Consider the following 18265-nt stretch of genomic DNA (forward strand, 5'->3'; position numbering starts at 1 on the left):
AGACCTGTACCAATGCTCACCGAGGATGATACAAATGCCAGAAGAGGCCCAAAACCAGACTCAAGTTAATCTGTCCAATGAATGCTTAATGGTCAGAAACTCAACAGACTGTCATAGGACGTCAGCTGGACACGCCCGATAGACACAAAACACAAGTTTAGCACATATCAGATTGACTCTACACTTATTGGACTGACTCAATACTTATACGACACTGACTGGACTTGTGACTGGAAATGTCCGATGCTGAACAAAGCTCTGAGCTTAGTTCCTTCATGGGACGATCTTGCCTCATCAGTTCAAGTCCGACGTGTCTGACACTGACCTGATAGTCGACCAGTACAAGTCGGATTAATCAGACTGCTATCCGATACACTTTGGTGCGTGACCGGAAGCAAAGAAATTTGCTTCAGGCGAATGAATAATGAGAAAAAAATCTCTGTGAAATGGGGTATAATCGTATTGAGGATATTCTCTCTATATTTACTACGTTGAATAGGAAGATGTCCTATCAGCTGATGTACAAGTACAGACATGTGAAATGGAAGCTTGCAAATAGGCACCTAAAATGGGTGGGATGAAATGTGTCTTATTATGGGAATAAAAGTAATGTGAGGAGTTTTTTATCTCAGTTCGTCTTTTTCAAGTGCTAATTCAAATACCGGGTATTCTGTGTCTGACTTACATTTAAATTTTTCATAAGCCACTGGAAAAATCAGGTTTCACACCTGCTAAAAGTATGTAGGGACTGACATTATAGACCTTGTGCCATGCCCTTCAGGATCTTCAGAGTTTATCATCTCAAACCCATCTCTCAAGTTTGTGGTGCCCTCCCCCCCCCCCCAAAAAAAAAGAAAAAAAAGCCAAGAAGTTTGGGATTGAAGCCCCAGTTGTAAAAAAGGGACAAAGGGCTCAACTTAAAGTTGTGTAGGATCAACTCTAACTGTGAAACACATATCTGACCTTCTGTCATGTGATCACCTGCATAGCTCAGATCAACAGGTTCCATCAACCTGTCAGGTGACCATAGCAGTCACAACGAAGATATAATTTGCCAACATAAACGACTTAATAAAGTCATGTAAGTGTGGCAGTCAAACATCAGAACTACATGGATATTGAAAAGGGTGTCAGTTCAGACACAAATGATGTTACCATGAACCCATTACCACATTGAATCTCTCCTGCCCCTTTATTTGAAACTTAAAGACATAATGAAATATTATTGATATTATTTCCAAGGCTGAAATCCAGGGGGGTCAGCTGGCCCAGCGTGCTATCGATGAACTTGCCAAGGCCCAGGAGGAGATCAGCAACCTGGAGGAGTTGCTTGGCAACAGGGAGAAGGAGCTTGAGGACACATTACATCATGGAGAGAGAGCAACCCAGGCCGTTGGTGGGAATGTTTTTTCTCTTATCCCATTATGAGCCCATTGAGTGTTTTCATTTTTTTTTTTTTTGACAAAAAGTATATCATGTTTGTGATGTGAATCAAAAGATCATGTACATTGCGATGTCTTGTCATATACCATACTGATAAGTGTTTTGTCAAAAAGTAACAGCTAGACTTATACAGTCATTAGACGGTAGCAGTTTTAACCAAAAAAAATGTTCAGGGAGATTTGACATGAATATGAATCACAAGATCATGTACATTGCAATGTCTTGTCATATACTGTATGTGTTTTGTTAAAAAGTGACAGCTAAATTACAGTCACTAGATGAAAGCAATTTTAAGTAAAAAATGCCCAGGGAGATTTGACAATATAGCATTGGATAGGATCCTTTTATCAGTCGCTGAATACCGGTAAAAGAAAGTTTCTTTATCATCCTTGATCACATATGTGGTGTTCACTTCTTTAGCCGAACAGGAAGAAGAAATAGCTGCCCTGCATGATGTTCTTGGAGCTCAGCGAGATGAAATTATGCGTCTCCAAGATCTCCTGGATCAGCTGACAAGGCAGCCGCAAACAAGTGAGTGAAAGTGCGATTATCTCTTAAAGGCAGCCGATCGCCATCCCTAATGGTACGTAAACTCCGAACGACCGAAGTTTGTGCGTGCAATTGCGCAATGCCAGATCGGTGCTATATCCATAAACGTGTGGGACAATGCTACCACTGAGACAAGTGTGTATGTGTGCGTGTGTGTGTAGCCATCATACACAAACATTGTCACCGCGAGCTGCGATGATTGGAGGAGAGAGGCCAGAAGACGCTGCGGCGTGTGTGTGTGTGTGTGTGTGTGTGTGTGTGTGTGTATGTGCGTGTGTGTGTGTACGCATCATACACAAATATTGTCACCGCGAGCTGCGGTGATTGGAGGAGAGAGGCCAGAAGACGCGTGGCTCTTTTGGCCTCTCTTCATGCGCATGCGCACTGAGAGTGTGCGTCCATTCGGAAGCTCTGGTGGCTCGCTGGGACAGCCATCTTGTAGCCTACCGTATTTTCGCTGACCCATTGAGCCAGCGCTATTCTCATTCGGGGGTCACTACATTTGATACAGAATGGGGGAGGCAGCGTGTTGCGTTCGTCTCCGTGCCGCACAAGCCACTCGCCACGACTGAGTGTCTTTAATGCTTGGTGTCTGAGATTTGTAGTTTTATAGAATTTGAATGGTTATTGATCCATTCTGCACTGTGACAGAAATCATCCTGTTACAGGCATTGGTATCAGTAAAGCCTTCATTTTCATTTTGAAACCTGTAGGACAATGGCAACCAAACTTTTTTTTTTTGTAAGTCATGTCAATATTCTTATATTTTAACCAGAGACAGAAACGTGGGATACAATACTAAAAGGAAAAAAAAGTCAAGTAGTAACCAAGAGTTAGATGAGAAATTTGGTTTGTTTTGCCATACCATGCATTTTCATTCATAGGCAATTGTGTATTTTGCCACTGTTATCAATTTAAAGAGTGATTTGAGAAGATATGAAGAACTCCGAAATGTACAGATCGTTTACTGGTGTGACATCTGTCATGTCATCAGTTCTTTTTTCAAGCAAGTACTGTAAAGCTTTAGAATTGAACTTTATTTTGTAGGCCCACAAACAACAACAGATTTGCAGAATCTCCTTGGAGAGATTGATGCTTTGAGGCAAAGCTTGGGAGGACAGCAGCACCATCTCCTAGGCAGTGGCCTGGACCCTGGTGGAAGAGGTACCTATACAGAAAGTGAGGTGATCTCAGTTCACTTTCATTCCACACAAGCTTTTTGTCTCATTTAAGAGACACCTTATTGCACTTACATGTAGAAACTCTCTATGGCAAATCATCTTAAACAGATATTGCATTTGTTAAGATTTGAAATTATGGCTTTTTAAAAGAGATTTCAAGTACTGACACATTCACATTGTAACTACAGTAGCTTGAAAAAGTATGCCCAGTTTATTTCTACTGGACATAAAGATATAAAAGGCTTTCTAATAAAACAAAAGCAGATAAAAATCCACTGAGGTCACAGATATGAGAGCCATTTGGTCTGGGAATAGTATTTGATTCCCACAAATAAGAAATATGAGCTAAATTGATACTTGTATATTTTTGATGCTGCAGATCAACTTGCATCAGATTTCAGATGCCATTACCAAGACACAGTAGAACATTGTACAGGCATATCTGTCATTAATCACTGAACAACTAACCACAGATATATATATATATATATATATATATTTTTTTTTTTTTTTTTTTTTTTTGCAAGTCAGCATGTAGGCTACACTAAGCATTTGATATCAAGACAAGTACAATGATTCAAATGTAATGTTTAATGTATTATTTTTTGCAGGATTTCTAGGAAACAGATCATCTGCACCTCAAGGCCAACCAATGTCACCTAACATCCCTGCTCAACATGGTACATCTTTCACGCCTAGGTATCCTGGAAACATGAATCAGAGACCTAGTGTTTCTTACGGGCCATCTATGGCACACTTATCACAGTACCAGCCAGCTACCTTTCCTTCCACATGGCATCAAGTAGGCAGTGGATGGGTTGCAGGCGGACATGGGGATGGTGGTTACATGAGACCTACCAGTAATGCCCAGGGACAAGTAACCACCTCAAACCAGCCACCCTTTGCGGAGGTTCCCATGGTTCATCCAAGTAACTCTCATGCCCCACCTCAAGTACCACCGATGCAGACACATGTACAATCCCACCCCTTTACAGCAACAATGGTTCATACAAATGCTCAACCGCCTGATGGAGGTACCACTAGTGGACAGTATAGGCACCCTCTACAAGGTCATCAATCATCAACTTCTGGTGTGCATCAGAATGAAGGGATGGATCATACCATTGAAGTCACCAGGAGGGGCATATTGAGGAGAGTGGAGGGACCATCTGAAGACCTGTTTTGCAATGTCCCAGAACACCACAACATGGTATGTGATCATGTCTGATATGATTGTCTGATGATGCTTAATATGGCAATGAGGTCAAACTACTAAGGAGCTCACATACATTGATTAAGTTAGTAAACTTACAATTACAACATCAGCAAAGAACAAGTGATGATACGCTGTATATATTGCACCTTTTTATTTTGAATTGTTTGTGAAGTCACATTTTAAATTATTTTGTATAGGATTTTTTTTTTTTCATTATTGAGTTAGGTAATGGCCTTCTGACAATAGCAATGATATTAGTTCCAAACATTAAACTGCCATTCCTCACCATGTGAAGTGTGACCCTTGATAAACAGATTAAAATCAGGTGAACAGAAGCATAGATTTCATTAAAATCAGACTTAGAATAACAGTTATGTAAATGCAAAATTGCACATGTTTTCACTGAATAGTGATACTGGTGGCAACCCAGTGTGCAGTTTAGCTGAAGTAACATTGTCTTCGATGCAAAATTTTTCCCATTGGTATGTGCATTAAAAAAAAAAATCATACAAATAATGTTGATAAAGAAGTAAATACAATCCTTCTCCTTCCCCTTATTAAAAGTTATGTTATACCTAGTGCAACATTTTACTTAGTTGTACATGAATTGTCACAGAGAGTGACATTTTATAGACTGTAACAATGTAGGCCATATATTTGGTGAGTCTAATTTTTCACAAATCAGGACTTCCTGACAATTTTACGTATCGTTATTTTTGTGATTGTGGAGTACAAATATTGAACGGAAAAATATATGTGTTCATGTCGTGATCAGAGGTAATAATTTTTTTAATTTTCGAATAGCACTCAACTTGTGAAAATAAAAATGTCACAAAATATTCAGCATATACAGTATGAGAGAATGTTGTATTTTTGCGTACTTCAGTGCAGAGGTAATTGTCATCAAACCAAATGTGCAAGAGATATTTATTCTCAATCCATTTTATACCTACACATCACACAGTAGCCAGTGTAATATTTTGATTTCATCCTTAGACTAGAGTACTTACAGATGTACATGTAGTACCTGCAAGCCTTATTCATATAATGAGTTGTTGTTTTTTACATCAATCCTCGGTTTGCTGTTGGTCAGGAGGACGAAATTGACAGACTGCGCAAGCAATTGGAAAAGGCTAAGAAAATGAAGGTGGGGTACATGACATGTTTTCCTGATGTTTATACATATAATCACAACATTACATTTCAATAGATCTACAGTCTGCTCACATTAGTTGCAAATATTCTGCTCATACCAAGGAGGACTGGTTATGAAAATCAAACACACTGGTTAAAAGACTGTAGATAATTGTAATTCAATTTAGTGATAATATGTAGCTTTGCTTTCATTACCCATTGTATTGGGTTACAATATAGTATCATAAATATTTGTTAATGTACATGTACACTGTATATGTATATGTATTTTTTGTGTAATCGTATATGTATGTATGTGTATGTATGTATGTATATGTACACATGTATATGTTTATGTAATTATGTGTTAGCGACTGTCCAGCTCAAAAACTCACAAATATTCATAGATAAGGATTCTCTGTAATGGACCAAAAGATGTCATTTGGATTCACTGAGTCAATTCTGTCAAGTTTGTCTTGCATGGAAAAGTACTCCTTTCCCTACCTTTTATCAAAATTTGGTGGCTGAAAACAAAACTGAAAGCCAGATATTAGTAGTTTTTCTGGACCATACTTTTCCGGAGAGGCATTGCTTTCCACTAGGAAGTAGAATGCATTTTCATCAATACTTCTGTACAGCACGCATGAATATCAGTCGTCTACATTTTTTCCCCTCCCTTATCTATGAAACTGCATCCCCTAACTCTCTCATTTCAGCCACTCTTTGAATATGTTACAATGGTCCAGTTTTAACTAGTTATATATAATTTTAGAGTTTAGAGCTTACTCTTTAAAATCATGTAGAAAAGTGGAAATCCATTTTGGCCTACTTTTTGTGGGTTTTGAGTTGGACGGTCACATATGTACACCTTATCTCTCTAATGTTCCTTTGTTTAAATAGAGAAGAGAAAGGAGAGTATCAGATGTATCTGGTGCTATGAATTCCTCACACAGGCTGCGACAAGATCTCATGGTGAGTATTACTACTTCTGCTGTGTAACATCAATGACATATTTGAGAGAAATCATTTATTCCAAAATTCATAGAACTACCAAATCAGTAAAAAGGTGTGCATGCTAGAAGCCTCCATTTTCGATTGACAGCAAGTAATAATTGCTTCCACAAATTTGGAAAATACCTTGAGCAATGTGATATCTTGTTATGTCTTGTATTAGTAAGAAAATTTTGAATATATTGCATATATAGGATAAACGAGAGGAACTGGATGCCCTTGACTTGGCCGTATCCAGACAACAGGGGGCGCTTCGAAGGTTGAGGGAAGATGGCAGAGACCTACAGAACCAGAAGGAATCTAAATTGAGAGAACTGAGAGATATAGACAAAGCAGTGAATGACAGGAGAAGCAGAAGGTAAGTAAGCTTTTTTTCACTTGTCAAGCATTTGTCTTTAAGCACAAGAGAAGTAAATACTGGTTTGAGGATTATTCTCACTCATTTGAGACAAATGCACACTGTCAATGTTGTCCTTTCTCAACTCTTTATCGATTTCTGGACCATCTATTAAATTCCCAACTGTTGTTTGTTTGTTTTTTCCAATTCAATCTTTCATTAACCACCTTTACTTTCTCATCTCATTTGTTTTTTATTGAAAGTTTTAAAATGCTTTCCCCATTCCCCCTGATGTAAAAGGTCTCTATTCTACCTCTGTGTAGTTAAAACTGTATTACTTTGTATTCTTAAGGACAACTTAATAGACTGTCAAAATTGGAGAATTATTAAATTGTGACATATGCCTGTATGTCATAGGGAGTTTCTTGAGGGAAGAAGGAGGTTCATCCCTGACGAGGATGACTTTGAAGTTGATGAAGATGAGCTGCTTCATCAGACTGGCTTCCTTGAGGATGAGGTGGAGTGTTTGGAGCAAACCCTGGCTAAGAGAAGGGCAGAGCTCAGGGAGGCAGACAGACTCCTTGTGGAGTGCCAGACAAACCTACATGAAGCCCAGGACAAGGTGGGTTTTTCAGGACAGCCAGGAATACAAACTGCTGTAGACACACTTCATGATTCCACTAACTCACTCTGGAATATACAGCAAAGACAGGTACAAATTACTCATTTCTTAAAGTTGCCTAGTAGCAAAGACGCAGGTGTGTTAACTCTTCATCAAGTTTGTACTTGGTAATATCATCATCTGCATATGCCAGTAAGTGAGGTTATTGTTCAAAGGGTTGCATTTGTATATGAGTATACACAACTCTTGCACATGCTGCATTCCCTGTATTATTTTTTTTTATCTTTCTCTTGTGTAATGGTTGACAACCATATTATAACTGTTTGGCTTGTTTTGTGCTTGTGTTAAGACAGTGGAATGAGAAATGATTTTCTCTTGGTTACCCTGTTGCAGTGAGTGTTTGGGATGTATAAATGTTTCAAAATGATCACACTTTTCACACAAAAGATCTATCAGGATTCCCATCTCCATCTCTCCGCCACAATTTGCAAACACCCTCCTTGGCACGGTAAGGGAGATATACACCTTCATATGCACCTACATTGATGCCATATCAATTGTTGACTTTTAGTTACAATCCTTACATGAGGCAGAGTCACAATTTGGATTGAAAAGACAGAAAACATTTTGTACTTGCCAAACCATGAGCTTCAAGAGATATCTCTATCAATTTTATGTATGTAGTTGTTGCTCATTGATATTTTTTTTTAGGCTGTAGTCATTTTATTTTATTTACCTTCAGGTACATAATCCAAACAATAGATGAGAAATGGTCATGACTTTTACAAGCAGTACATGACAGTTGACAGGTTTTAAAATCACACCATGGTTACTATATGTCATTTAAGGCTCGGGAGATGGTGCATCATTATGACAAGGTGAAACGAGACTTGGCCCTGGCTAAAGAAGAGCATGAAGAATTGGACCGTCGAGCCCATGAAGCAGCAATTGACCTATTAAAGGCCCAGGAACAGGTGAAGTTGGCAGAGGAAGATGCTGAGAGACTTGAAGAGAGATGTAGGGCCAGTGAGAAAGCGGCTCAAGACATAGAGAACCATGTGAAGTCTAGGGAGACTGCCTACAAAGGAATGGAGACTCAACTTGAACAGAATAACACAAGGTACAGCCACATGTTTCCCATCATAGTTCTTTTTTCTCCAAAAATCAACTTACCAAGGGGCTCTAAACACTATCTCATTATCCTAAATCTTAAATCTCATGTGAATACCATTACCAAGATGACATTACTTTACTCATGTACAGGTAATATTTTGCAGTACTTGTAGTTAGCTTGTTTTTCACATATATTTTCTGAATTTCTCACAAACCTCTCATTAAAGTGTTAAAAGTTTTCCTGTGTAAAGAACATTGTGTGATATATAATATACAATAGTATATAACTATAATATCACTACTTCTCAGAACATTTCACTAGCAGTGTCTTTGCACATCCCAGTGGAATATTCCCCAATTTACGAATAATCAGTGATGATGCTATGATGCGTAATTTGTCTTTCTTCTCTCTCTGATGCAATAATGTTCCCAGAAATACAGGATGCACAGCGTTTGGACCAAGTAGAAGATATCTAATACGTAACAATTAGATCTACCCATAATCACTTTTGAAGTGACAATGAGTAAATTCTTCATTTCATAGTCAATTTATAAAAACTTGCCAGCACAACACTTAGTCTATACCACACTCAGAAGTAAACAACTTTTTTAGCTGCTAGCTGTACCTCATATGTAACTCGAAGATGAACACAACCATCAGGAGCCACAAATGTGCTTGGAATTTTAAACAGCATTAAGAAAAAGAATATAACAAAACAGAATTTAAAGGACTTTAAAAAAATGTCAGTAAATTCCCATCACAGGTATAGACATCTTGGCCAGTATTCAGCAAACTAGATAAGCATGCTAAAGTCAGAAAATCTGAGCCATTTTCCTGATTTTCTGGCTAAGACAAAATTCTTAATAGTAGAGGTGGGCTATAGAGGGTCAATTTTAGGTTACATTTTCAGAATATGCTAATCACACCTTAGTTTAATGACTTTGTGCCTACTGACACCATTTCTGAAATAAAAAAGAATTTAAAAAAAATTGTGAAATCCTGGGTGCCCTGGCCAAGAATTGAAAAAAATCCAAGATGGCAGCTGTTTTGGTTTAAAAAGACAGTTTTTGCTCTACTCAGTCTTTTTGGTCTATTGTAATAGTTTTGGTGTCTAACCCCATGTTTTAGGGGGTCAAAGAAATGGTAATAATAATTTTAGTGTAAAACTACTATACTAACCTTTTTCCATATGTAGGGTTAAATTTTCCCTCTCCTTTACCCCTACCTCAACCGCCATTTTTTGAACTTTTTTCTGTATTTTCTTCAAGTCTTGTTAACACCGTACTCTTAATAAAAAGTTCTTGCTATCAATCTAGTGTTTTCTACCAACAATACAGCAAGAAATACACAAATAACTTACACTATACATGTGTGTGTCATGCAGATACCAGTATGTGGCTGGTGCATTTAGGATGCATGGTGTAAACTATGAAGCCAGTGCTAATACTGTATCTGCTTCATAGTGCCAATTAACATTTGGTCATTAGACTTGTAGTCAGAGTGTACAGTTCTACTGCAGGTGTACAAATTTCATTGTAAAATGACTTGAATAAGCCTTCTATGATATGCCAATTGTCAAGCATAAAGGTAATGTCCCCCTCTATAGCCCACCTCTATAAATAGCCAAAGCGTGTATTCTATAAAAATTGGCTGAGAATTTGTCCTAGCATTTAGCTAAGAATTTTGCTAAGAATTTAAGACAGATTTTGGCTTACTGGCTGAGCAAATATTCTTGAAATTGTGCCCGTTGGTATTCTATATCAACATTTGTCCAGGAAATTTACCCTAACTTTCAGACAGCAGACAGCTATGACTTGTCTCATGTTGGCTTGTTGTGGGAAAATTTCATGCGGGTTTAGTGTAACAATATAGGGAAGGTGGCAGCTTTAGCTCATACATGAAATTAGACAATTTGCAATTTTCTTGTGCAGAATTTAAGAGTTTGCTAAGCCTTATTGCCCAACTTAAGAAAAATGCCCTACTTCTTTAATAGACAAGCCGATGGCTATGACAAATTGCTTAGACTTAAGCAATTTGTCTTAGAAGTTATATTGAATACTGGCCTAGGGTCTCGACACTACCTTTGTTTTTATTCTAAAATCTCTAAATCTGAAATTTCATTGGCCCAAAATACATGAAAACATAACAATCAATGTTTAATCTTAATTGCCCCATCAGGCCACCAAAGACAGCCTTTTGGGAAATTTGGTGGCCCTACATCAATATTTAGTGGCACTGGGCTGTCAGACATGCACATAGACATATTTGTGTACATGTATGCTATAGTAAAAACCTGAGGTGTGAGTTTTCTTCACGTTGTCTCCCTCTGTGCAATTGTAATTTGTAAGAGCACAACTGCTGGTCTATATTTTTACAAACATGTCAGGAAAAAAGGAACCAGCAGGAATGAAACCTGTCATCTACTGCTTTGGGGTAGCAATACTTCCACCGGGCTATCCCTGGTTGCCCACAGTGACGCGATGAATTTGGAACAAATGCCCAAGGCTCTGAAATTATGACATTATTATGTTAAGTAGTCCAAAGCAGACAAGGCATGTTAGACGAAAGCAAGATTTTATAAAGCAGAGGGGTAAAGGTTGATATGTGAGTTTTCTTCACTTTGTCTCCCTCTGTACAAATGAAACTTGTAAGATTGCAACTGCTGATCTACATTTTTAACACATGTTGGAAAAAGGAACCAAAGGAAATTGAACCTGTCATCTACTGCTTCACCACTCTGCTTAATAATCTCTTGCTTTCATTGAATAAAAATGTGTTTAAAAAATACTCATGTCAGCATGCCAATTTATTTTCCTTTTTCTTTTTTCTTGTTTGCTTCAGGCTGATGAAGTTGAGATCAGAAGTAATCTTGTGCGAACAGAAGCTGTCTGAGCTGGAATCTTCCCTGAGGGACAGGGAGAGAGAGGTTGCCAACAAACACAGAGAGCTGGACTCTCTAACAGATCAGGTACATTTACAAGCACTATCAATTTATAAATTGAGTTCATCACTCAACATTACAACTTTTGATTACAACTCATCTTGGCAATGTTTTTGGCCCTCAATGATTAGCGAAGCATTCTACGTTTAGCCCTACAATTTAACTTGTAGTTTAGAGTTTCAAAAGAATTGTATATGAAATGATGTCTAATGAGAAAGGAAAATCTGAATTGATAAAGACTGTGTGCATGATCAAATCATATCTAAATACAGTATTGGTTTCATCCATTAAGACTTGACACCATTGCCTACTGCTTCCTGTGATGTAGCACACAATTTAGGGTTGAATTGAATTTTACCAACAATGCAATGATAGACAAGGAGAGATCAACTGTGATATGAATATTGAGTATAGTATTGAATATATATTGAGCATCTGATCAGTGCCATTAAAATCTTGTTGATATGAATTCATAGCACCTCTTTATAGCCTTTTCTGCACATGGGAAAAATTTCATCTACTAATGATTTATGAACATATACTTTATGGGTAGTCTCTGTTTATGAATGGCATTGTGCCTCGATTTTACATGAGATATATCGCCATAGCAAAAAGCTACAGCTGCGATGTTTCACAACTTTTTTTTAGTCTCTCGCATCTTTTGAAATTTGCAATGCTAGAGCATGGGGTTCCAAAGTTACACATACATATGAACATGTATGTGGAACCAAAAATTGCACAAAAACGTGAATTCGTGTGCAATTTCAATGCAAATTTTGCTTTCAGTCAAATTTTATTTTTCAAAAAAATTTTAAAAACAAAGAAATATAAAGAAACAAAAAATAAGAAACTTAACAATTTTTTTTTTCTTATGACACTAGTTTTTCTTTCATTTGATGAAAACACAAGAAAGAATATGTACACCAAAAAATGCCTTTTTGAAGCTTTATTTAGTGTTTCATAGCAAGTAGTCTGATTTTATGCATATGTTATGCATGAATCAGCATAAGTTAGCCAGGCACGATATTCAGTAGATTTAAATCTGATTTCAGATTTGTTTTTCCTCAAGTCTATACACATTGTGCTTTTACCATGTATCAAAATCACCTGACAATTTTGACTTCTGATTTTTTTTTAAACAAACCTCAGTATCATCCCTGATTACCATAAATGATAAGAAAAAAATCAAATCTATAGTTTTGTAGATAACGTCACAGGCAATGTGTATGCCAGTTTTCATTGTGATTGCCTTGTTGACAGCGGAGATCTGGGCCCCATTTCATAAAAAGTTGATATGATGGCAACTCTTTCTGGAATGACAATTGTCATGGTAACGACAAGAATCCAGCTTCCTTATTGGTCGCTGCTGTGGGAAGTTGCCATTCCAGCAAGAGTTGTCATCCTAACATCTTTTATGAAATGGGTCCCTGGACACCACCCCCACCCCCCCCCCCCCCCCCAAGTCTATCATCTCCCGATTAATAGCCCGGCTTAGTTAGGGTTAACCGCCGTAGTACCAGTGAGCTATTTGAAGTGCTCTCTCCATAGTTGTGACTGTCTGCAAAATTCAAAACTCTAAAACTGTATTTTACCTGACCTGACAAAATGGCAAAAAATCAATCTTGCAAAAATGTCTAACTTAACAGTAACACAATGTGTGGATGATATGATTGCCAAATGAAATGCATCATTGTAGTTCTGGCTGTGTCAGTCCTAAACCTCTCCCTCCTCCTCCTCATCTAGCTTGATCAGCAACAGCAAAGCTTGGAGCAGGTCACTCATGAGGTAGGAGCAAAACAGACTGACCTTCGCACTTTGACATCAGAGGTTGACAAGCACCGCAACCAACTGGTATCAGCTCTGGAGGAAGGTGAAAGAGAAATTACAGCCACTGAGCAAAAAATCAAGGTACATGTACCTCATTTTCCAGGTGATGATCTATGACCATTCAGCTGTCCCTGCCAAAATTTGATTTACTCCATAGGTAATGTCAGATCAGGACAACCCATTATAAGGCCGCAATGCCACATTCCTGCACAATGAGTGTGGTCCTACAGATTATAGAGATCGGAAGGTTTGCATCACAAGTATTCATTAACAGCTACATGAGACATACAATTAATAGGCACAAAGAAAGCTAGCCAGTGGATATGCTGATTGACGTAGAAAACATATTGAGGACATATGGACTTGGACTAGACAAAAGCTTGCAAAAGCAGAAATTACCTTATAATAGATGGGACCTTGAAACATCAAAATGTATTTGGCAGGTATCTGCATAGGTCATTAGACTGCCCCAGTTCTTGCTCGGATTCTTCATGAAGACAACGGCAAGTAACCAGTGTGACCTTATTTTTGAATGAATGCTGTATTCAAATCTGATATTAAAGGGTTGGTACAGTATTGGTGGAGATGAGAATTGGGCTTTTAACTTTTTGCGAGATACCAAGAAAACACTTATGAAAATGAAACAGTACAGAGCATATCATTTTAAGAGGAATTCAAAGTTTAGTTGATGAAAATCGGGTTTCGAATGAAACATCCAAAAACAAAGTAAAACAAAACAATCGTAATAAAGTGTGGGTCCCACACTTATTAGAATCGCTCTGTTTTGGATATCTTAGCCAGTTCAAAACCAATTTTCATCACATAAACGTTGAATTCCTCATTGAATTACATACTCTTTCATATTTCATAAGAGGTTTCTCATTATCTCACAAAAAAAAATGTTTACTTAGAAAACTGAAATTAGGTTTCAACCAAAATTATACGATCCCTTTAATGCTATATCTTTTCTTTGTCTAGGATGCCAAGGCACACCTAGTCCGCCTGAGGCACCAGAAGCAGGAAACAGTAGATGCTGTAGAGCAGCAACGAGAGGTCCTTGTGCGGCTCCATGCACGCTGTGAGGAGGCAGAAGGCTCCCTCCAGGAAACACAGTCTGCTATTGACAAGCACAAGGCAGAGCTTCAGCACACTCTGGAGATGGTTCAGATTGAGAAGACTGAGCTGGAAGCTCTCCGTGTCCAGCACCAAACCAAGATGGCTGAACTTGAAAAGGCCCAGCTAGAAGCACTGCAGGTCTATTAGAAGCAAATTACGTAATCTGATAAGGAGTGTCTGTAGTTCTTTATCTTGCAAATTGATTTTTGCATCAAACCATACATACATGTACCAAAAGTCAAAATCACGATAGTCAGCAGATCACATAATTCAACACCATGCTAAAGTCATAAGTTTTTCTTTTCTTTTTTTTTTGCCAATTTTTTTGTTATACCTCCACATTAGTTGACATTCATGTATGAGTTGACTTTCTTTTTCTGGTCCCATGCATCTTAACTTACATGTATTTCTGTAATCTAAGCCTGCACCCACCATCATTCCAAATGTGGGGGGAAAAAAATTGTATGGAGCCCTTTTGAAGCAAAATGAATTGGAACAGCCCATAGGACCTGGAAATGAGGTTGAGTACAAGATTAGGAACACAGAGAAGAATGTTGCCAAAAGCAAAGTCAAAGAAAATATTCATTGAAAGGCAAGAAGCTTATGTAGAAAAGTAATCACAACATTGGTAGTATTTTCCGTGAAAATATGTCTGTAGCAGATTTCAAGCAAGAGGTAATAAAAATGACACAGAACTTTTCACACTATTAAAGATTACTATCAAAGAAATCATGGCCTCTGCATCAACAGGGAGCAGTTCCCGTAAGATGCTAATAAGATGTTAAGTCATGTTAAGAAGAGTTTGAAACTCTGTCATCTCACCTCCAGGAAAAGACCTCCCTTGAGAAGCTGCAGAGTGATACCCAGAGGAGCCGAATGGATGCTGAACTAATGAGGGAGGAAACAAGACAGGTCAAGCTAGAAGAGGAGACCTTGATAGCTGAGAGGAAGGTCTTAGAAAGTAACATCTCAGAGCTGATGAAGGAGGAGGCCATATTGAAACAAGACTGCAATACTCTAGAAGACAAACTCAGCCATCTCAAAGTGTGGGTCAATATTTGTCACACTTTTGTTGTAAATATGACATTTTCATAGCAGTCAGTAGTACATGCACACTATACTCCATTTCCTGTGTCTGTGTTTTTTCTTGGGGGGGGGGAGGTAGTTAGGTTTGGGTATATCCATTCTGATTTCTTTGTTATAATCAAGTGATATTGAAAACTATTTCAATCAACTGTAGCTGTCCTCAATACAACACTTTCTCTCTGTGGACTGAAAGTTATATTTAATGTTTTGCATTTTTAATGCTGCATTCAATCACAAATATTCATTTTATGCAAAGGAGCCAGTGTAATGATGCGTTTATGAATTGCAAAGTGATGTCGTACAGACATCTGTGCTAGTAGAAGGCTTTTAACGGTGCACCGCGTATTCTTTCTAGGATATGTATTTGGCCCTGAAAAGGGCCTACCCTGTCCCGACATTTCAGCAAGCATGTTCTCGCCGTTCTCAAGGGAACTGGGTAGGCCCTTTTCAGGGCCTACCCTTTTATAAACGATTAGTAATGCTCTTCCTTTCATTTGAATACTCCACAGAACTTACAGAGAAACCACAGAATCTCTTCACACCAACCAGCACAAACTGGATGGCGTCCGCCAGGAATTAGTTTCCACAGAAGTTGACCTGAATGACACATCCAAGCAAAAGTCAGAAGTAGTCAGGGAGCTTCACAGTCTAAGACATCAGGTCAAAGGTGCATTTGTCAGATGAGATCTACTAAACTAAAGTTTGGCTCTTCAATGTGCCATTCATAAACACATTATTTTATGTCATAATCCATTCAAATATAATAAGACAATATAATGGAACAAATAAATATGCCCTTTGAGATATTTACAGGTTTACATTAGAATGTACGGCTTCTAGTTGGTATTTTTCTCAAAAACTTCATACTTCAGAGGGAGTATTGCTTTATGACAAATGCTACTGGGAGTTTAAATCTTCAAAGAGTATTAGACCCGTTTACAGTGCAGGTCGGGGCTGAGCCCGGGCCGAGACGTGGCCGAGCCTGGCCTCAATTGCAGTACTCGCCCCTGCAATTCTGTCCGTTGACATTGCTGGGCTCGACCTGGGCTAAATTCAAACCTTTCAATATTTTGTCATGATGGCGCTCTGCTTGTAAACAAAAGACTATTATTGGGAGCGCGCCGGTCGCAATTTGGTACAGTATTTGGCCCAGTTTGCATTTACAGTGAGAAAAGGCCGGGCTCGGTGGCAGCCAATTCTACCTCCAGAGCTTGGCCAAATGCGTGGCCAATTTTGGTACCGCATTTGGCCTTTCGCGTGTTTACAGTGAAATGAAGGCCGGGCTTGGCCGTGGCCGAGCCCGGCCCTTTCACTCACTGTAAACGGGGTCTAAGTGTTGTATTCAGAAGTAATGCCAATTATGTTTGTTTTCATTGGTCTTCAGTATCGCAGCCTTGCAAGCAATGTCTAGTCAGTACATACATGTACATGTATTGTGATTGATACATATTTTCCTGTAACTCCTGCATTCAACTAATAATTATTTTTTGGAGGAATGGATTGAATGGTCCGAGGAATGATTTCTGGACTAAGTGCATTTTAAACTGAAAATGACATAATGATCTAAAATATTGTGCATACGATCCAATACATAGCCCAATCAATAAAGGAGAAGGAGAAATTAATGATAAGGTGCCTTTGTGACGGAATGAGTTGCTGAATAAATTACTGATTGAAGAGTTCAAATTATCATTTTTCTGATAGAGACTAGATCTGATTTAAAGCAAATGAATTCTGATGTCCAAGAAACCCGGAGCCAAAAGACTGGACTACAGCAGGTAGAGTATTTGCTAATTTTTTATTCATTTTATTTATTTTTTGTAATCATTTTTTTGGTATGTGTGGTGCATATCTTACCCTCCCGTGCCTGCTGCATTTGTTTACACTAATATATTCATCCATCTTGCATACGATCAATAGCTATGAACAACACAATCATGTCATCGCATCTTGTAGTGATGAAAGCTAGGTAGTTTAGTGCTTTACTCTGTTGGACTAATGTCCTTCCTTTGGACCTTTTGATTTGAAAACATTTCTTGTGTTGGCCATTGCTAGGGGCTTCCAAAAAAGAGAAGAAAAGAGGATTTAGTGGGTTATGCTATGAGTTAGATGCATTGCTCTATTTGTACAGTGCATAAAGCAACTGCTGTTTGATAGGCATCTTAATTCCTGTGACCACTGCTGATGATTTGACTTTCACCAGGAGATTGAGGTATTGGTGAGAGAGAAAGCCCAACTCACTGCACAGCTGGACCAGTTCTCCAACAGACTAGAGGAGCATCATTTGACCCTTGACAAGTGTGAGGATGAGAAGAGGAGAAAGGGAGAGGTCTTGCAGGAGGTTGTGATACAGGTGGAAGAGAAGAGGAATGAGCTGGTTGTCAAAGAGAGGGAGTTGGAGAAGTTGGTGAAGAAGGTTACAGAAGAGGAGAATAGACTAGCAAAGGTAAGACCAATGATCATGTCAGGAGTCAGCGATGTTCATATTTTATTGTGGGAAATACGTCCAAGATGAAAGATTGGTTGGAGATTGAGACACTACATTGTCATTCTGATAGAAGAGGGGAATCTTGGCATGAAAACAAAAATTGAACATATGAAGAACTAATCTTTGTAGCTTCAAAGTTTTAACGGGCAGACAAGATATTTTGTGAATTCAAGAATATTGCTGAAATCTCATTTTGAAGA

General features: G+C 38.4%; 1 pseudogene; it reads left to right on the forward strand.

Moving 5' to 3' along the window:
* LOC139725073 (uncharacterized) overlaps window positions 1-18265 on the forward strand; it is a 46311-nt pseudogene that overhangs the window by 6754 nt on the left and 21292 nt on the right.

Source organism: Diadema antillarum, unplaced genomic scaffold (genome assembly GCF_040938485.1).
Source record: "Diadema antillarum isolate AM-2024a unplaced genomic scaffold, OU_Dant_1.0 seq00000014_RagTag, whole genome shotgun sequence".
Lineage (NCBI taxonomy): Eukaryota > Metazoa > Echinodermata > Echinoidea > Diadematoida > Diadematidae > Diadema > Diadema antillarum.